The 21,990-nt window shown below is 44.1% G+C and overlaps 1 long non-coding RNA gene across 5 annotated transcripts; it reads left to right on the top strand.

Moving 5' to 3' along the window:
• The first annotated feature begins 273 nt into the window (after positions 1-273).
• On the top strand, positions 274-21,954 carry LOC105470189 (uncharacterized). Of its 5 annotated transcripts, none has more exons than XR_980343.2 (5): positions 274-361; positions 864-1,008; positions 2,950-3,099; positions 4,942-5,050; positions 15,962-21,954. It is a non-coding gene; the product is annotated as an uncharacterized lncRNA (long non-coding RNA). The 5 variants fall into 5 exon arrangements; XR_980341.2 differs by lacking the exon at positions 15,962-21,954 and adding an exon at positions 9,962-15,413; XR_980345.2 differs by lacking the exon at positions 15,962-21,954 and adding an exon at positions 6,073-15,413.
• Positions 21,955-21,990: the final 36 nt, after the last annotated feature.

The raw sequence follows: 21,990 nt of genomic DNA, 5'->3' as shown, positions 1-21,990 counted from the left end.
ATGTTTCTGGTTGTCATTTTATTCTTTTTGAGAAACGGTCTCGCTCTGTTGCCCAGGGTGGAGTGTAGTGGCGCTATCATAGCTCACTGCAACATAGACCTTCTGGGCTCAAGCGATTCTCCCGCCTCAGCCTCCCGAGTAGCTGGGACCACAGGCGTGCACCACCATACCCGGAACCAAAGTCACAGTCAGTCGCAGTGCCCGCTGGGAAAATGCGACCGTCCACAAAGCGAAACGGCCCTTCAGGGCGAGTTCGGCCTCCGTAGAGATTCTCCTGAGGCCACGCCTGCGCCGGCCGCCAGAAGGCGCCCGAGGATCACGAATGGGCCCAAGGAGCGGGCGGCCCCTTCCCATGCTCAAGGTCTGCTGCCGCGGTCAGAGTGGCCTTGGGGTGACCGCACGTGGACCGTCGCCGGCAGAAGGGAGCGCGGTCCCGCGGGGGCTGAACGGGGCCCCTGCGGTCTGAGCTTGTTTCGCAAGGAGCCCTGGTGGCCATGGCCTCTGGGACACCAGACACGGGTCGTCAGGGCTGTCGCCGGGAAGGGGGTGTGGACGTGCAGACAGGGAAGGCAGCCGGACCCTCCAACCACGCTGGGCCCTCGGGCTGACTGTGGCTGGTCTGTGGGGCTCAGTGAGGAGGGACTTTGTTCCCTAGAAGTTTGATGAGGGAGCGCCATGGGGGTGGCGTCATCCTGACATCCTGCAGGGCAGTGGAGCCTTACTTTCCCTAGCCCCAGAGATCATGAAGCCTCTCTTTGTTTAAAGGTAGAAACCAAGGACAAGAGATTGGTGGGAATTGCTCTGGTTACAAAATTGCAGAACCAGACTTCTTAATTCTGGGACCTGTGCTGCTTTCATTACAGTCTACCGCTTCCAGTTTGTGATGTTCTCCTTCTGTCAACAGTTAGCAAACCTGCTGGCTGTGTCGCTCTGGCAGTGAGTCCAAAGGTGAAGGATTGAGGGGGAGCTGATGCATTTTGATACTCAAAATGTCTCCTAAACTGTCAGGTATGGTATACCATCTCCTGCCTCCTTGATGCTTGTAATGGCACCCCAAACACTCAGTATATTTGTACATCTAACATTCTTACTCCTGCCTGGACAGGCCCTCAGTATCATTCAACGAAAGCTCAATTATTGCACAGGGAGTGACAGCACAGTCGTGACTTTCTTGTTGTCATTTTTTTTTTTTTTTTGACACAGTCTTGCTCTGTTGCCCAGTCTGGTCTATGTCCACAGTATCTTCCTGGTCTGCTTATACTAAGTCAAGCAATTTCTGTGCTGGCATGGGTTCCAAGCACCTGAGAAAGCCCAATGTCATCTCTCTTTTCACAGTGGTTCTCTTTTGGCTGTACTTTATATTCCTTCTAGCATAACCTCTTCCTGACTGAAGGCCAGGTAGAGCACAGGCCACTTTAAGGTTTAACTTTCAAGTAACTAAGAGCCTCCCTTTCCCAGAGCAGCAGCAGTGCTTGGAGAAGCACCTGCCTCAGCTTTTATTCTCCCTAGAAACTGACCTTTCCTTTTCCCATTGTAACCTACCTCTGAGCAAGCTGGTAAAAAACCTGCATGCCCCCTTCTTTGCTGCATGAAGGAAATTCAAACCATGCAAGTTCCTGTCTCCATGTGGGAATTCTCATCTTGGCCCCCCACTTCTAACTTCAGTGAAAACCTAGGCCGTTCTCCTTCCTTTGCTTCCAGAAGCCATTTTGGAATTGCTGGAGATGACTGCTTCCCTCTCCTGAAAACTCTCAATTATATATGTAGTGAAACTTTTCTTGTCCTCTTGGCGTGTATGTGGTGTCATCAGTCTTAACATCTTAGCTGATTTTTGAGTGGGGATCTATCTGCCTCTGAAGGTGACCTTAAAAACAATTTTGCAGGAGGCATAATGGAGATTAGAGCCACTTTAAAGACCTCTAAGATGTATTAACAGGTATGGTGGTCCCCATCATATCTCCATTTAATCCACCAGTTCTGTCCCCTGTGGAAATTGGATGAATTCTGGAGAATGAGTGTACACTACCTCATGCTTCATCAAGTAGTAATCCCAGTTGCAGACGCTCTGTACCAGACACAGTATCATTGCTCAAATAGATTTATAAAGCCTTAGGTGCATAGTATGTGGCCATAGGTTTGATGAAGGCATTCCTTTCCATTTCAACCAATCAAGGAAAGAGGATAAGAAGCTGCTGTGGTTTGAATGGTTGTCCCCTCCTAAACCTATTGTTGGGTGAAATTGAGGACCGGAGAGACCAATATGGAGAACAGGAGGATTGTTTATTTTAGGTACACACCAGCTTAGTGGATTTGTATTCAAGAAGCTGAGCATTAAACAAAGACAGAGCGGGGTTTTTATAAGTGGATTTACAGAAGTAAAATAAAAGTAGCTAATTATATGATAGGTTATATAATTTACAGCATAGCTTAACTTGTGGCCTTGCATAGCCAGTGGCCTTATAGCTGCATTGAAAGAAAAATAAGAACTGGCTAAATACAGATATTTATAAAACATAGTTATGCTTAAGAAGCCAGGGAAAGGAATAACAGTAAAGGAATTTGTGTCTCTCTCTTTTTTTTTTTCCTTTAACCTTGTTTTGGAGGGGAGGGGTGTCTGGAGCCCATTCCTTTGGCCTTGGCTTCTTAAATAGCATTATCTTATAACTGTCCTTGAAGTGAGCTTGCTAGGCAGAGCAAAAACTTGTTTTTTTCTTTTTAACCCTTGCCTTGCCTGCTACTTTTTTTTGAGTGAATGAATACATATTTATTTTTAAATTTCTGCCTCACTATGTTGAAATTTAATCCCAGTGTGACAGTATTGAGAGGTGTGGCTTTAAGCCGTGATTGGGTCATGAGGGCCTTGCCCTCATGAGTAGATTAATCCAATCATTGATTAATGGGTTAATGGATTAATGGGTTATCATGGGAGTGATACTAGTGGCTTTATAGGAAGAAGAAGAGAGAGAGACCTGAGCAAAAGCAGCCGTATCACCATGTGATGTGTTGTGGCACCTCAGGACTCTTCAGAGAGTCCCCACCATCAAGAAGGCCCTCACCAGATGCTGCCCCTTTACCTTGGACTTCTCAGCCTCCATAACTGTAAGACCTGTTTTATTTCTTTCTAATTAATTACCCAGTTTCAGGTGTTCGATTATAAGCAATGGAAAATGGACTGACAGAAGCATTTCACGATCACGTAGACAAACAAAAATCTTGGTTTACAATTTGTCTCAAGACCATGTTAACTCTTCTGCCCTGTGTTACACTATCCTCTATCATAATATAGTCCAAAGAGATGTGGGTCATCTAGACAGTGCATAGAATGAAACATGGATCTGTTACACTGACATCATCATTCTGATTGGACAGGACAAGTAAGAGGCAGCCTACACACTGGGAGGCCTTGGTAAGACACGTGCACTCCAGAGGGTGGACAATAACCCCTATGGGGATTCAGAGATCTGCTACATCAGTGAAGTTTTTAGGGGTCCAGTGGTCGGAGGCATGCCAGGATGTCCCCTCCAAAGGAAAAGACAAATTACTGCCTCTTGAATCCTCCATCATAAAGAAAGTAGTACACCTGGTAGACCTCTTTGGGTTTGGGGGAGAAAACATTCCACCCATAAGATAACTTCTGAGGTAGACACACTGGAGGACACAGAAGGCTGGGAGATTTAAGAGAGGCAGGGAGCAGGAAAGTGATCTGCAGCAGGTCCCGGCTGCAGTGCAAGCAACTCTTGAACCATCTCATCTGACAGACCCTGCAGTGTCAGAGGTGTCAGTGGTAAGAAAGGAGGCAGGGTAGGGTTTAAGACCAGTCCCCATGGGAGGATCGCCACACAGGCCCCTAGGGTTCTGGAGCAGGGCCATGCCACCCGCATCAGAGAATCATACACCTTTTTAGAAAACAGCTTCTGGTGTGCTTCTGGGCCCTGGCAGAGACAATGCTTGACCGTGGGACACCAAGTGACTGTGTGTCACTTGTAAGCTGAAATTTCCCCTTACAAGCTGGGTCTGTCAGACCATCGGGCGAAAGTCAGATGACCCTCCAGCAATCCATTGCACGATGGAAATAGTTCATCTAGTCAGGAACAGAAGTGTGAGTGAGCTACGGAAGCAGCAGCCAAGACACTTGCGTGACCCATCACAGTTATATCAGTGCCCCTCCCTTAGCTCACACCTATGGCTGTGTGATCTCACGTGGCTAGATGAAGGAGGAGGAAAAGGCCTGAATATTGCTTATGAATGGCTTGGCTCAGTCTCTGGCCAATGGACAGCAGCTATATTCCAGCCACACCCACCTAGGGACGGCCCTGAAAGACAGTGGGGAGGGAAGATCTTCCTGGTGGGTGGAACTTTAAGGTGTGCACCTTGTCATCCACTTTGTGTGGGAGAAGTGGCCCACGGTGGGAATATGCACAGATTTCTGAGCAGTGGCCAATGGGCTAGCCAAAGGACTAAAAAGGAAAGGACTGGAAAACTGGAGACAAGGAGGGCTAGGGTAGAGACATATGGATAAACATATGGGAGTGAGCATGAAGGAAAAGTTTACATCACATACGAGTACCCACCAGAAAGCATCAACAGTGGAAGAGGAGCTGAACAGTCAAGTGCACAAAATGATGCAGCAAGTTGGACATTAGCCACACTTCACCATCAGCCAGTCCAGAACTGACACAATGGGCACATAAACAAATGGGCCACAGTGTGAGAGATGGAGACTGCTCGCAGGCCCAGAAGCATGGAATCCTACTTAACAAGGCCTTTATTGCTGCTACTGGCTCTGAAGGTCCAGTCTTCCAGCGAAAGAGACCAATGTTGAGACCCCAATATGGCACCATTTCTCCATGTTGGGTCCGTTATCTCTTAGAAGAGACATCCGTTCTTTCTTACAAGGACAGAAACCTATTCTGAGTATGGGTTTTCCTTTCCTCCTGGCAGAATTTCAGCCAACATCACTATCCAGGGGCTTTCAGAGTGCATGACCTGCAGACCTGGAATCCCACACAAGAGGGTATCCTACCAAGGGACACACTTCAGAATGAAGGAGGTATGTGTGTGAGCCCATGAGCATAGGATAGTCTGGTATCACACTGCCACCCAGAAGCTGCTAGCTTGATAGAGTGTTGGAATGGCCTTCTGGAGGTGTAGCTGAAGCACATGCTTAGAGGCAACACCCTACAACGATGAGGCGCCATCCTGCAGGATGCAGTATATGCACTGACTCAGAGATGTCCATGTGGCACTGTGTCCCCAGTAGGAAGAATACATGGGTCTGGAAGCCATAGGGTGGAGGCCAAAGTGGCCTCACTTTCCATCTTTCCCAATGACCTACTCAGGGGCCAACACTGTGCTTCCCGTCTCCTCAATTCTAGGCTCTGCAGGGTAGAGGTTCTGGTTCTTGGCACTCTTATCAGGAAATACAGCCTGGGTTCCAGTTGTACTTATAGCCACCACTGCTGCCTGGCATTTTAGGGTTCCTTGATTACAGACACCAGCAAGCAGGAAGAATAATCATGGTGGTGGGAGTAATAGATAATTATCAAGGAAGAGGCAAGACTGCTGTTATTATATAATAGAAGCAGAGAGGAATATGCTCGGGACTCAGATATCTTCTCTAGTGACTTTTGGTACTCCCTTGCCTCATTGGCTGTAAGTGATTAAGTACAGTGTGAGTGGTCTAAGAAGGGTATGGATACAAGGGACTCAGACCACTCAGGGATGAAAGAAGCTGTCAAAACTGCAAAGGTTATAGTTGAGGGTGAGGGAATCTTAGAATGGATAGTGGAAGAGGGTAATCATGAACACCTGTTGCAGTTGCAGGACCAACTGCACTGATGGGGCTTGTACTTTGTCCTGCCAACTTTTCTCTTCTTCTTCTTGTTCTTCTTTTTTTTTTTGAGACAGAGTCTCGCTCTGTCACCCAGGCTGGAGTGCAGTGGTGCGATCTCTGCTCACTGGAAGCTCTGCCTGTCGGGTTCACACCATTCTCCTGCCTCAGCCTCCCAAGTAGCTGGGACTGCAGGCCCGCCACCACACCCAGCTATTTTTTTTTTTTTTTTGTATTTTTAGTGGAGACGGGATTTCACCTGTTAGCCAGGATGGTCTCGATCTTCTGACCTCGTGATCCGCCTGCCTCGGCCTCCCAAAGTGCTGGGATTACAGGCTTGAGCCACCACGCTCGGCCCCCAACTTCTATCTTCTAAGTTTGCCTTCAGAAAGAGTGGCCCATAGGAGCCAAGAAGGAACTGCTTCCCAAGCAACTATGGAGTAGTGGATCTGTGTGGCACAAAGGATGGCCTGTGGCAGCTATGGAAGTGTACTGCTTGGATGTCACTTTAAGAGAGGGCCTGTTATAAGGAGTGCAGTTAGTCAACAGCATCCAGGTAGAATGTCTTCAGGTTCCAAGGCAGCATTTGAGGTGAGACCATGCTAGTTCCAGGCAGCTCCCTATCAGAGGCTTAGTACAGCAGAGTACTAGGATCATTTTTGCTCAGTGTGGGGCTTCTCTATGGGCCATCTTTGCATCAGAGCTCCCCGTTGGGCTGGCCATGACTTTTTGAAAGCTGCACCGCTGTCTGAGACTCTTCCTTCCAATCCTTCCTTCTCCCTCTCTTTCCACTTGTGTTAGACCTGCCCTGTGGTCTGAAGGTTCTTCCTGCCTCTTTCTGTGTCATCTCCCCTTTATCTTCTGTGATAATTTTTTTTTGCACTTCTAACTCCATCTTGACTTCCTGGAGGACCTGAACTGATGCATTTGATTTGGTTTTAGAGATAGCACCTCCTTATCCTCCCTCCTGGGGAGGGTAGGAGAAAAGCCAAAGCACTCTTTGCTCCTACAAATTTCGTTTAAAAATAACCTCTGACATGTTTAATCTCTTCAGTAGCCTTGATGGGATGGTGTTTGCTGAATGGGCTTTGCCATCATTTAATAAATTCAGGGAGTTTGTTGAAGGAATTTGAGGGCTGATCAAAGAAAAAGATATGACCACAAGGGACAGTAACACAACAAGCTTTATTGGGTGGCACTGGGACAGGGTTGCATAAGAGGGAAAGTCCTCACAGCACAGGACTATCCAGAGGTTTATGGATGGGCTAAGAGGCCACCACCTGGAAGGGAAGGAAGGCATAGGGACTCACAGGGCAGAGAAGGAACAAAGAGGGAGCTTATGTGTCTGGGTGAGGTCAGTCAGTACCACGTTGGAGAGTCTCTGCATATGCAAAGCAGGCAGGCTTTAAATGGCTAAAAAGCTGCTTATTTCGGATGTTTTAAAAATAATCAGGCTGGGTGTGGTGGCTCATGCCTGTAATCCCAGCATTCTGGGAGGCTGAGGCATGCGGATTGCCTGAGCTTGGGAGTTTGAGACCACCCCGGGCAACATGGTGAAACCCCATCTCTACTAAAATACAAAAAATTAGCTGGTCACGGTGGTGTGTGCCTGTAATCCCAGCTACTTGGGAGACTGAGGCAGTAGAATCGCTTGAGCCCAGGAGGTGGAGGTTGAAGTGAGCCAAGACCGTGCCACTGCACTCCAGCTTGGGCAACATAGTGAGACTTCATCTCAAATAATAATCATAATAATCAGACGTGTAAAAATACGAGTTGGGCACCAGTGAGCTTTTCAGGTAACAGGTCTCAGTCTACAGTGAAGAAATAAACAACATAGGGGCCAATACACAGAGGCCATCTTTAGTTCATTTATATAACAAACAATGTGTGATGTTTCCATTGAGAATGTAGATCGTACAGGGACTTAGCACCTCCTGTCCTCAGATTTGGGCTAAAGTTCTGTGAAAATAGGCCACATTTCATTTACCATCCTGTTATACATGCAATACCCAGCAACTATGCCCTGCTGTGTCTTGTGGCAGATGCTAGGGACACAATGGTCTAGGGTTCCTGCTGTCGCAGAGCTTCGAAGTGCTGAAAGAATTGCACAAATGCATATGTGATCACTGGGTTAAGTGCTAAGGAAGGCAAGCAGTACAAGAGTGCTATAAGAATGTGTTAAAGAGTGACCTCAGAAGAGGGTGCGGGTGCCAGAGGAAGCATCCTTGATGAAGGGACATGAATGCTGGGACATGGAGGATAAGTAGGATTTAGCCAAGCAAAGAGTAGAGGTAGGGGTGGAACCATGCTCAGGCAACAGAGACAGAATATGCAGTGGGCCTTGAAGCTTCCTCTACCTAAGCTACCTGCTCCCAGTCAGTCACACCCTAGGCTTTGTCATCTCCTAAAATTGTCCCATCTTGAGAATCAGTGACTCAAGTATGCTACTTTCTGACCACAGACTCCCTACTGTGATCCTTTTTCAACCTCTTTGGGGCCTTCAGATGTTGACTCCTCTGTTTCTTCCAACCTATCAGCCCTCTTCTTTCCCTCCTAGTTTCTTTTTGTTTAAAGAGCTTTACTCAGACATAATTCACACACATGTATTTAAAGTGTAAAATCTGATCAATGTTGGTATAAGCATACACCTGTGAACTCATCACCACAGTCAAGATTAGTGAGTGTATTCATCACTCCCAGAAAGTTCCTCATTCCCCTCTGTAATCTCTCCTTCCCTGTATCCTAAAACGTTGCCAAACTCTAAACTCCCTTACTAGTTCTAATAGATCTTTTGGGTAGATTCTATCAGATTTCCCACACAGAAAATGTTACCTGCAAACAAAGACAGTTGTACTTCTTCCTTTATTATATGAATACTTTTATTTATTTTGCTTGCCCTATTTTCAAAAGGCTTTCTTCTTGGCTCCATAGCTTCTTACTACATACAACTTCATAATTCAATATTGGTCTTGCGTGGCAAGCCAGCAGTGTGACAGACACTGTCTTCCATCTCTCACTTCTCATTGGAATCTCAGCTCCTTAGGTCACCAAGTTTGTCTCTCCAGCCCTGTGAGACTGTGGAAATCTCTACTGGGTGTTTGACCCCCAGCTGTGGCCATCTAAGTAAAGCCTCAATTCTCAGCCTCCTTCCCTGCACCTGGAAGTGTCTGCAGCACCACCTCATCCTTTCATGGTTCTCTTCTTTCCTGCATGTTGGCCCCTCAATATTCATTTTAATAGGTCTCCAGTGCCTTTAAACTGATCCTTTTGTCATGTTTCATCGGACTTTTCTTCTTGTTCTCTATAGGAGCATTTGTCTGCCAAAAGCTACTCTTTTATACCCATAAGCAGAAGTCAAATCAATAAAATTGTTACTCCTTAAATGTTCTCAAACATTTCTACTTCTCTTTATCTCTTCCACCACCATCCTAGTCCAAATCACTCCTCTGTGTTAGTGCAACGACCTCCTTCATTGCTCTCCTTTCATCCACTCTTGCCTCCCACCTAGGCATTCCCCATATAGCAGTCAGAATTCTTTTTTAAAAAACAGGTAAGATTATATCACTTCCCTGCTCAAAACCCTTAAATTGTTTTCGATAGTTTTCTTAGCATAAAATGAAAAATAAACATTATTAACAACAATAAATGGTACTTGCTGAACTGTGGTTATGCTCAATGTGCATCAGTAATGCAAATGGCCTTTCCTGTGACTCCTCTCGTTAATACAGAGAAATAAGCAGACATTCATCAAGTTCAACTTAATTGGTCAAGGACACAGATAGGGGCAGTAAAGGCAGAATTTCGAGCCAGGACTCTTCAGCTCAAGAGCATGTCTTTGAAGCAGAGTCCTGAATGGAAAAATGACTCCTTTTCTATGTTCTCATCTTGGTATCAGTTAGGGCTGTCCAGAGAAACAGAATCAATAGGAGAGATAGATGTATCTCCTGTTGAGGCAGAGAGAGAGAGAGAGAGAGAGAGAGAGATTAAGGAACTGGCTCACATGATTGTGAGTTGGGGGCTGGCAAGTCTGAAATCTGTAGGGTAGGGCAGCAGGCTTGAGACCCAGGGAAGAGTTAATGTTGCAGCTTGAGTCCAAAGGCTGTCTGAACACAGAATTCCTTTCTCTTCAAGGGACCTCGGTCTTTTCTCTTAAGGCCTCCAACTGACCAGATGAGACCCATCCACATTGTGGAAGAGGACAATCTGCTTTACTCAAAGTCTGTTGATTTAAATGTTAATAATACCTTAAAAAATAGCATCACAGCCACATCTAGATACTTTGACCAAGCAACTGGGAACTGTAGCCTAGCCAAGTTGACACAAAACGAGCCATTATACTTCCTGACTATATTTTCATGGTAAAGAATTCAAACAACAGGGAGATATATAGAAGAAATACTGAAAGTCACATTTCCACCCCATCCCTTTCGTTCCCCAGAGGTGAACACTGTGAATTCCTCAGTCAGCATCCTTCCAGAACTCTGCCTATTCCTTTAACACTCATACATGTAAATATATTCATATAATTTGGTTTTATTTTACTTAAATGAGATTGTCCTGTAAGTGCTGTCTAGTGTCTTGTTTTTTTGTCTCAAATGGTAACTCATGGAAATCATTCTGTGTTAGTTCATCCATATTTATCTTGTTTTTTCAGTTGGACAAACAAAACATTCATTCAATGTTTACAAAATTAAATCAAGTAAAAATAAAAAATTCTCTTTGATCACTTCCTAAACCTCACTGTCCTTCTCAGCAGTAAGTGGTTTAAAAAAATATATTACTTTTTTGAGACAGGGTCTCACTCTGTTGCCCAGGCTGGAGTGCAGTGATGTGGTCACAGCTTACTGCAGCCTCAAACTCCCAGGCGCAAGTGATCCTCCCACTTCAATTTCCCAAGTAACTGGGGGCACAGGCACATGCCACCACATCCAGCTAATTTTTCATTTCTTGTAGAGATGGGATCTTTCCATTTTGCCCAGGCTGGTCTTGAACTCCTGGGCTCAAGCCATCCTCCTATCTAAGGCTCCCAAATTGCTGAGATTACCAGCATGAGCCACCACACCTGGCCAGTGAGTACTTTGATAAGTTTGGTGTCAATCTATCTAATTAGACACAATATTACACAAAGAGGTGAAGATGGCAGGGTGGTCTCTGTATTTCCTTCATGTTCTCTTTTCCTCTCTGTTCTCACCCCTGTATAACTTGTATCAAGAATGTCATGCTATAACAGTGAACTTATGTGATATGATCTGTATTAATAAGAGAGAAGCTTGTTTGTCTTTCAAGTGTGCCACTATGAGGCATTTGAAAAATCTGAGCCTATTCCTATAGAGGGCTGTTAGCAACAGACAGCTGTAAAATTCAACCTTTTCATCCAGGCTGGAGCCAGGAACTATCAGTTCTTAGGTTGGGGAGACATATAAGGGTCAAAAAGAATTTTTCAACCAGAAAGCCAAGACTGACTGTGTTTTATTGTGAAAGTTTCTTAGATAAGTATCTGCAGGAACTTTCCAAAGGAAGCGATCAGGGGAAGGGAGGCTGTGGAGAGGACTCTGTAAACTGGTAGGATCCACTGCTACCCTAGGGGTGGGGGTGTGCATCATGGGTTGGACCAGAGCCAGGGCACAAATTGGGACCTGTGGTAGGTTGAATAATGGCCCCCCAAGGATAGCAGGTCCAAATTCCTGGAATCTGTATGTATTACCTTATTTGGGAAAAGGGTCTTTACAATGTGATTAAGCTAAAGATCTTGAGATGGGGAGATTATCCTGGATTATCTCGGTGGGCTCTAAATCCAATCACACTTGTCCTTATAAGGAGGTAAAGGCAGATTGTCTGCACACACACCCACATACAGGAGGAGGTGATATGATGAGGGAAGACAGACAGGTTTGAAAATGCTGGCCTTAAGACCAAGGAATACAGGCAGTCACTAGATATTGAAAGAGCTAGGAATGGATCCTCCCCTGGAGCCTCCAGAGAAAGTGGGGCCCTGATGACATCTTGTTTCAGCCCAGTGATACTGATTTTAGACTTCCAACCTCCAGAACTGTGAGAGAATAAAATTCTGTTGTTTTAAGCCACACAGTGTGTAATAATTTGTTAAAGCATCCACAGGAAACTCATACAGGACCTAATCGAATTCTTCAGGTGTTAGCTGCATACACGTAGTTCCCCCAGCTCCTTCCTCCCAGAGCCTGTGGATGGAAGCATGGAGATTTTGATATTCGGGGGTATTTCTGTTACTGAGGAATGGAAAGAGAACATGAGGAGGAAGCTGAGTGCCTGGATCAATGTTTACTCCCCCTGTGAGTGGTTTGTGAGCTAGGCAAAAGAGGGGCAACAGAGAATACAGTTTACATGGCCCTCACCTTTTAGGGAGCACTCTAGGGGGAAAGCTCAGCCAGAGGTCCATGATCCCAGGAACAATATTAAGAAACTCTTAATTAATGGCACTCTAGCTGAATCTTAGAGTTGGAGTGCATCTGCCTTCACAGTAGTGCAAGAGAAATCCAGGGGAGGTGGGGTGGCTGTGTATGGCAAGATGCTGGATAAATGGAGGCAGAGACTGGCTGGGGACCCAGACATCCTAGATCACCCTGAAGGCCACCTGGGGCTATGTGTATAGCTCAGGGGAGGAGGAGAAGGCAGGCAGAGAAGTATTTGTTGCTATTTGTCCTTTGTTTAATTTTTGTTTATCATTAATCTCATAAATGTGAAAGCAGCCAATTAATAACAATAACAATAAAAGACAAATGGCCAAGATTCATCTGAATGCATATTCTATGCATTTAACAAAGTAATTTTGAGGTAGGAGATCAGCAGGACTTGTTTTCTGAGCACTGGTCATGACCCCACTGATAAAAACAAGATCTGGTCAAAATATGTTATAGTAAAGAAACCGGTCATAACAGATAAAACCAAAGTGGGGATGAAAGGGACCTCTGGTTGCCCCCACTGCTCATTACAGGCTAATTATCATACATTTGCATGCTAAAAGACACTCCCACCAGTGCCATGGCAGTTTACAAATGCCATGACAATGCCTGGAAGTTACCTTATATGGTTTAAAAGGGGAGGAACTCTTGGTTCCACCCCTTTTCTAGAAAATTCATGAATCACTTATGCCTTATGTAGAACATAATTAAGGAGTAGCTATAAATATAACTAGCCAGCAATCCACGAGGGCTACTGTGCTTATGGGGTAGCCCTGCTCTGTCTATGGAGCAACCATTTTCCTGTACTTTGTTGCTCTGATAAACTTGTTTTTCTTTTACTTTACTCTGTTGGCTTTCTTTTGAATTTGTTCATGCATGAAGCCAAGAACCCTCCTGGGCTGAGCCCCTATTTGGAGATTTGCCCACATCAACTTCCCACAAACCTTCAAACATTGGCCCTATCAGCCAAACACTTCCAAACATTTAATGAAAATTACCTGCCTATCATATGAGACACTCTTTAGTGTTTCAAACACCTTCAAAAGCAGACCAAGGTGGCATCTCAGGTGTGGTGGTGATCTCACAGGTGGCAGCAGAGGGGAGGTTTAACCTGTCAGGCTCACAGTGGCCTGGGCCTAGACCCCAAGGCATGTGCCCATGCTAGGATCTCCCACCAGCAGTGGATGGCCCTCAAGATAGCTTAGTGCCTAGATTTGCAGTTGGTGGAGTCGGGGTATGGGGAGGAGGGCTCAGAGTGTTGGGCATGCTGCTGTTCCTTTTGCAGCCCCCAAGCCTGGATGGTTCAGGAACCGCTCTCCCCAGAGAATGCTAAGAAACAGAAAGGGCTTCCCAGATTTATGCTAAGAGTATGTGTGCATGGAACATATATAGTCCAACTGTCGTCAGATCGCAGCCCGTCCTGATGTCCCAATCAGAGTTTAAGTGGGTTCAGCCAAGTTACAACGTTCTGCAATACGTTTTTACCTGCTGGAGAACACAGAAGGAAGACAAGGAAGTAGAAACGAGCATGTGTAGTCCACTAAAGCAGTGTGTGTCTGGGACTGTGTGGAGGAAGGGTGCTGTCCCCGGGGCCCCCTCATGGGAAGGGGAAAAAGTGGCTTCCTTTTTCCTCTGTAATCTCTTTTGGGAAATTCTGTTAGTGCTCTTTTCCTCATGTTCGTTTCCACTTCTTTGTCTTTTGGCATTTTCTGGGAGAGTTCCTCGATCTTTAACTTTCAGATCTGTAATTTAGTTAACTGTCATCAGCCCTCCTATTGAACTTTTTCTTATTTTGGGCAATGCAGTTTAAGAATTTCAAGAATTCCCATTACTTAATTTTGAAACCAGCTTCTAGTATTTTACAGGTTTACATAAGTAGATCTGACCCTAGTCTGTTGTTAGGGTTTAACAAAGATGCTGCTCCCAAAAGACTCTCTGATCTGAGCATTGGCTTGCTGTCCACCTAGAAGAGACTCCGTGATTTGACATTGGATCCCATGCAGGGATAAGGCACTGAAGCTGCCACTGCAGAGGACTGGCAGCTAATAGTGCTGGTGCATTTAATATTTCAGCTCTTTATTCCACCCAGGAACCAGAAGCTCTCTGGCTGGTTCCCTAGTGACTTCGTGGACCCAAGCGTATACAACCATGGAATCCTGGCACATAACTTGCAAAGTTACTATAAACAAACATGCTGAAAGTATAGCCTTTTGGAGGTCAACTAGATTCCTCACATTTCCAAACCCTGCATTTCAGGAAATATTGTAGTTTTGGCAAAGGCCACCCACACCCACACCCTGGTGAATTCCTGAACCACCATTTAGTCACCCAGGAAAATGCTCCTTATGCTTCCAATCACCCCTTAGCCCCACCCTCACGTCACTGGGACTGAAGTTTTACATATAATTATTGTAAACTATTAGGGGAAGGATGCTTTAGATTCCTGTTATGGACTATTGGTTACGAAAGATATTTTCATTTTCTTTAAGGGATATTGATTTAACCCATTTATGCCTGAGGTTGCAATTTTTTGAATTTTTACAATCAGACCTTGGTGATGACCTTGAGCAGTAGGATATAAATAACTCCCACATGCTTAGAGTTCCAATAATGGAACACTAGGCATAAATTGGTAATTTTAAGCTAGCACTGAAGTATGGAGTTTAGGTTTTGTGAATCATTCCTTTATAGGAGCAAGGAAACCTTGTATACTGAAAATGGTGCTGGTGCAATCAAGAGGTTGTATGCTGGGATGACTAAACTCCCTGGGTGTGTTTCTTTCTCCAGCCCCCTTAGTTGCTAACAACCACTGTTGATATTAGACGTGAAAGACAGGGCCAGGCATGATGGCTCATACCTGTAATCCCAGCACTTTGGGAGGCCAAGGTAGTTAGATTGCTTGAGCCCAGAATTTGAGACGAGCCTGGGCAAGATGGTGAAACCCCATCTCTATAAAAAATACAAAAAAATTAGCTGGGCTGGTGGCACACACCTATAGTCCTAGCTACTCAGGAGGCTGAGGTGGGAGGATTGCCTGAGCTCAGGAGGACAAGGCTACAGTAAGCCATGATCACACCACTGTACTCCAGCCTGGGCAACACAGCAAAACCATGTCTCAAAAAAAAAAAAAAAAAAAAAAAAACAAAGTGAAAGACAGGAAGGTTTAGAATGGAGATGCTAAGCTCCCAAAGGTCATTTGGTGAGAAAACTATACTGGGTCCATGAATTTGTACTCTTTGACACCTGACATCTATAAAGTGAGAAATGGAAGGCCTTCCCCAGTGACTGATAAGAAACCTGGTATTTCTGAAATTTCCAAAAGTACTACACCAGAGAACCAAAAACAAAAAGTCAGGTACCAGCTGCTAACACATCACCACCACCCTGCCCACCCTGCCCACATGCACACATACATAAGATCATTGCATAGGGCTGGGACTCATGACAATACCATGTGGCATGGACAGAACTTCATGTCTCCATGAGTTGACTGGGGTTTCCAATATAGCGATTACCTATATAAACTGATGGCCAATATGAAGATAACCTAGCTGGTCATAATCGAAGCCTAACTCTATTGATTTCAAGGGGGCAGCCTCTGACATTTTGCCTCCACAGACCAATCCTACTTTGCCATCCTAAAGGCAACACTCTGAAGCCTACACCATGTCTGTGTCTCCTGTGTCTTCCCCAGAAGTGTCAAATTCAACCTCATTAATGGAGACCCTCCTGTTATCATGCAGTCTACAGTGGCATTATGGTGACCCCGACTGGCCAAGTCAAGTAAATGTGTCAGCCACAAATGAGGAAAAGCTCACCTTCCCCCAGGACAAAAACCAAGGGGGCTCCAATATCCAAAAGCTTACCATATAAAAAGGTAACCCTACAAATTGTATGAAATGCAATGGCACATGAGTATTATACAACATTTCTAGTTTGTGATTTTCAAGAGGGCCCAAATATCTAATAAATAAAGCCATGTCCTCTTCTGCCATGTTTCTCTTCCATGAAATTGCCCACTTTCTTCCTACTTAGAAGCAAGAAAGTTCCATTGCTCACTCTTATCTTCCACTTATTTCTCCTTGTGATTGTTTATAATTTTCAACAGTACTTCCACTTAAGGCACCATTCCATTCCAGGCTCCAGTTACCAGCACTGGAATATTACAGGTTATGTGCTCCTCCTCAATGTCTCCAGGAAATGTCAGAGGTCTTCATGGCAGCCTCTCCCATCACAGGCCCAGAGGCCTAGAAGGAAAAAAATGGTTTTGTGGGCCAGGCCCAGGGAACCATTGCTGTTTTGTGCAGTCTCAGGATTTGGTGCCCTGCGTCACAGCCATGGCTAAAAGGGGCCAATGTAGAGCTCAGGCCATTGCTTCAGAGGGTGCAAGCCTCAAGCCTTGAAGGCTTACACATGGTGTTGCACCTGCGGGTGAGAGAAGTCAATAACTGAGGTTTGCGACACTTCACCTAGATTTCAGGAGATGTTATGGAAACTCCTGGATGTCCAGGAAGAAGTTTTCTGCAGGGGTGGGGCCCTCATGGAGAATCTCTGCTCAGGCAGTGTGGAAAGGAAATGTGGGGTTGGGCAGGAAACCCAACACAGAGTTCCCACTGGGGCACAGCCTAGTGGAGCTGTGAGAAGAGGGCCACCATCCTCCAGACCCCAGAATGGTAGATCCAATGACAGCTTGCACCATGGCACCAGGAAAAGCCACAGATACTCAACACCAGCCTGTGAAAGCAGCTGGGAAGGGGGCTGTACCCTGCAAAGTCACAGGGGCAGAGCTGCCCAAGGCCATGGGAGCCCACTTCTTGCATCAGTGTGACCTGGATGTGAGACATGGAGGTAAAGGAGATCATATTGGAACTTTAAGGTTTAATGACTGCCCTATTAGATTTTTGGACTTGCGTGGGGCCTGTAGACCCTTTGTTTTGGCCAGTTTCTCCCATTTTGAGCAGGTGTGTTTTCCTAATGCCTATATCCCCATTGTATCTAGGAAGTAACTAAATTGCTTTTGATTTTATAGGCTCATAGGTGAAAGAGACTTGCCTTGTCTCAGATGAGACTTTGAACTTGGACTTTTGGGTTAATGCTGGAATGAGTTAAGACTTTGGGGGACTGTTGGAAGGGCATGATTGTGTTTTGAAATGTGAGGACATGACATTTGGGGTACTAGGGGTGGAATAATATGGTTTGGCTCTGTGTCCTCACTCGCATCTCATATTGAATTGTAATAATCCCCACATGTCAAGGGTGGGACTAGGTGGCAATAACTGAATCATGGGGGCAGTTTCCCCCATACTGTTCTTGTGATAGTAAGTTCTCATGAGATCTGATGGTTTTGTAAGGGGCTTCCCCCTTCACTTGGCTCTCATTCTCTCTCCTGCCACTGTATGAAGGAGGATGTGTTTGCTTCCCCTTCCACCATGATTGTAACTTTCCTGAGGCCTCCCCAGCCATACAAAACTGTGAGTCAATTAAACTTCCTTTCTTTATAACTTCTCCAGTCTCGGGTATTTCTTCATAGAAGTGTGAGAACAGACTAATACAGAATCCTAATTAAACTATGGACTTTGAGTGACAATGCTATGTCCGTGTATTTTCATCAGTTGTAACAAATGTACCACTCTGGTGCAGGATGTCAGTAGTGGCAGGGGTTGTGTGTTGGGAATGTAGAGGAGGTACATGGGAACTCTCTACCTTCTGTTCAGTGTTGCTGGTAACCTAAAACAGCTCTAAGGCTTTTAAATTTAAAATGCTGCAAAATGATGACTCTGACTTTTTAATATTGGGATAATTTTCTAATTCTGGACTCACTTGATTGTTCCCAGAAATTTAACTTTGACTGACTAAAAATTCATTTTAGTCCAAATGTTTTATAATTCTGTAAAGTAACAAAGGTGTGTTTTTTTTCCTGAATGGGAGAAAAGATAACACCAAAGTGCCATGGCCCTATTGTCTCATAAGGCATAAATCAGTTTTGAATTTAACTTAGCAATTTACCTCATCATTTCTTTCCCCCAAAACTATAAGTCCTTCAAATATTTTCAAACCAACTCTTCATTCTGCTCCTCCGTCACTAATGAGTTAAATAAAACTTTGACCCATAATCACTATCTGTTTGTGTGGGAATTTTATGATTAAAAAGAACTGGTAATTGTAACTTTACATCATCCTACGATCAAGGACGGCTTGTTCCTGTGGCGCCCTGGCCTTCTGTTGGTCAGGAAAAATGTAAAAGTTCTTATTTAGAGCACAATGAGGCAAATGAAAAGGGAACAGATAGTGACCAATTGTTACTTAAATTTAGCCTGTAAAAGAAATATTCTTCTTTTTTTTTTCCCCAAGCCAAACTGTATCCAGCTTTATTAAAGATACTTTCCAGAAACAATCGTGGTATTTCAGGCAGGACATGGGCAGACAATCATGCACAGCATAAAACATTTCAAATTCCCTACTTCAATGGACTACCAAAAATCAGAAAGCCACTATAAAACCCAATGAAGACGTCATCTGATGCTCTGAACAGGGAAAGTTTAGAGTGAAGGTTGACATTTCCCATTTAGCATGTTGTTTAACAGCCTTTTATGAGTTGACCCTGACTTTCAGGAAGTGAAATGAAAATGGCAGAATTTATCTGATGATCCACAATCTAGAAACAGAACCACTGCTCTTTTGAGGGGCACTATCTCAGTGGCATCACTGGAAAGTCCAGATTGCCTGACACACTGGTAACCAATTATTTGGGTTCAGGTCCCAACAGGTGTCTGGGTTTAAGCGAGTTAAGTCTATGATGAAAGGTGGAAAGGGAGAAGAGGACATAAAAACAATTTGTTTTTCCATACCAAGGCTTTTGTGCCAAGGTGGCCATGTGTGTCAAAGTCAGGGAATCCCTCCTCTTGGGAACCAATAGGAAGTCTCTGAAACCTAGAAGGGAAAGGTGTTTTCCCCACATCAATCCAGCTTCATAGACATCCTATTAGTGACCTATGCCCCTTTCCTCCCAAAAAACAATGAAGTGCTCTGTGTAGTAACAACATAGCTTTAAAAAAGTAAAACAAAATTCTGAATTTTTATAAAACTCGATAAAAAATAGTATTTCAAACTCTTCAGTCACCAGAAGTACACAGTTATCAAAAATGCAGACACTTCACATGGCATCTCCAGGGCCTTCAGCTTTCTGTGCCTGGTCTGTTTTGTCATCTCCATTTTCTGCAGAGTTATTCCCCTCCTTGCCAGCACCAGCATTTACCCTTTTCCCTATGGGTACTTTCACTCACTTCTTTGCAGGGGCCTCTTTAGGCTTGGGCTCTGGCTTTGGAGAAGCAGGTTTAGCAGACAACCTCTCGGATCTTTTCTGTGGTTTGTCCTTCATGTTGGATTTATCTCCTTTAGCATCCCCTTCAGCCTTTCTCTTGGGGATGGTGGCAACAGCGGTGGGATATAGGCTCTCGGGGAGGGATGCAGTGGTGCACAGGCTTTTGCCACTGAGGGGAGTTGTTCTTGTCTCTTTACTTCCAGATTTTTTTTTTTTTAATCTTATAAGTCATTCCTTTGCTCTCTTCTGGCTGTCATGTATCCTTGTTATTATTAAATAGTTATGCCATCTATTCCAGATTCCATTTCAGAAACCTTTCAGCATTTTACCATTAGAAGATTTGCAGTTTAATCTTTTTATTAGTTTTCTAGGGTTACTGTACCAAGGTACCACACTAGGTACTAAAACAATTTAGTACCTAAATTTCTAAAGCAATAGAAATGGAATGTCTCACATTTCTGGAGGCCAGAAGACCATCAAAGTATTGTCAATATTGGCTCCTTCTGGGACTGGTGAGGGAGAATCTGCTCAGGGACCTTTCTCATAGCTTCTGGGGCTTTACTGCCAATCTTTGGCATGCATTTGTTTGTGGAAGCATCACCCCAATCTCTGCCTTCATCTTCACATTGTGTTCTCCCTGAGCATCTTCATGTTTCTGTGTTCAAATTTCCTTGTTATAAGGACATTTGTCACATTGGATTAGGGGCTCACACTACTCCAGCATGATTTCATATTAACTATGTACACCTACAATGACGCTATTTTCAAATAAGGTCACATTCTGAGGTCCCAAGGATTAGGACTTCACCATACGAATTGAGGTGGGGGGAGACATAATTCAACCCCTAACAGTCTTAAATTTGGAGGAGTAATTTCTGTCCATCTGTGTATTTTCCCAGAGAAATTTCTTAAAGTCCAAATAAAAAATTTAATTGATCCAATAATAACAATTCAGAGGAGCTATTGTTATCTGAGCTTTTATAAGAATTAGCATGCTTTGGGCTGCAAGTACCAAAAGTGTGACTCAATGCCAGCCATATGAATGAACCATCTTGGGTGCCCAGCCTTGTTGAGTCTTTAGATTATTCGATTCTCAAACTCATCTCTCACTGCAACCACATGAGAGATCCCATGAGTGAACTGCCCAGCTAAACCTTCTCTCAATTTCTGACTTACAAAATTGTGAGCAGAATGAAATGGTTGTTTTAAGCCAGTATGTTTTGGGTAACTGGTTGTGCAGGAATAGTAACTTAACGGGAAGAAATGTCCAAAGTAAATAAATAACTCCTATGAAAGAATAAAGAGAAGCACCTCAATTGAGAATTGAGAAAAAATAGGAATTTCAAGAGGAATAAAAAATGCCCCCCCAACCAACGTATTAAATCTAATTTATAATCATAGAAATTCTACATAAAAGCATAACAACAATTGACATTCCTCAGGATTAACAACATTTAAGTCACACAAAATGAAATGTTAGTGATGATATAGAGCTTGATGGAAACATAAATTTGTACAGCAACCCAGAAGAAAATTTGGCAATGTCTCTGAATATTAAAGATAGTCTTTGATTCAGCAATGCCATGGCTAGGTACATAACGTAGAGGAACTCTCCAAGAATATTTAAAGCAGCATTGTTTCTGAGAGTAAAAATGGGAAACAAATATCTGTCAATAGGAAAACTGATAAATTTTGGTACACACACATAATGGAATACTATACAGAAGTGAAAATTGAGGAATAAAATTTGCTTATATCAAAATGGTGATACTCACAAACAATAATTCGTTAATACAGTGATGAATATGAATAGTATGATATCATTTCTACCAAGTGTAAAAGAGACAAAAACAATTGTTTAGGGATATAGTCATTTGCAGAAAAAGCACAAAAAAATGCACGTGGAGGACAAGAGTGGGAGACAACAGGGAAGGAATCTGCAGGTGCTTACCTCACTGGCAGTGTTTTATGTCTTCATCCAATTACTACCTTCAGGAGTACTGGATGTACTTTTTAAGTAAGTTTTGTGTATGTTAAATATTGCAGAATGTATTTTATAAAGTATTTAATTGCCAGAAGCTCTTTTAAAAATTCCCAGGTCTGTTTCAGACTCAGCAGATCAGATTGCAGAGGTGGGGCCCATAAATCTGCCCCCTTTTGTGAGCCTGATAGTCACTACTGGTCTAAGCTGGGCAAGGTCACCCCAGTGGAGGTTGCTTCCTTCATGCTCTATTATATCTTTCACTTTACAAGTAATAATGTTTATCCATCAGTTCCCCAACTTTGGTGCTGCTGTGTTATCTACCATGCAAGGAGATGGGGAAGCAAAAGTAATTAAGACATTTCCACTGGTTTCAAGGGCAAAGGTTAACTCCAATATAAAGGAGTTCTAAAACTTTTCA

Source organism: Macaca nemestrina, chromosome X, assembly GCF_043159975.1.
Source record: "Macaca nemestrina isolate mMacNem1 chromosome X, mMacNem.hap1, whole genome shotgun sequence".
Lineage (NCBI taxonomy): Eukaryota > Metazoa > Chordata > Mammalia > Primates > Cercopithecidae > Macaca > Macaca nemestrina.
The sequence above is the reverse complement of the archived record's forward strand: the minus strand, read 5'-3'. Positions and strand labels throughout refer to the sequence as shown.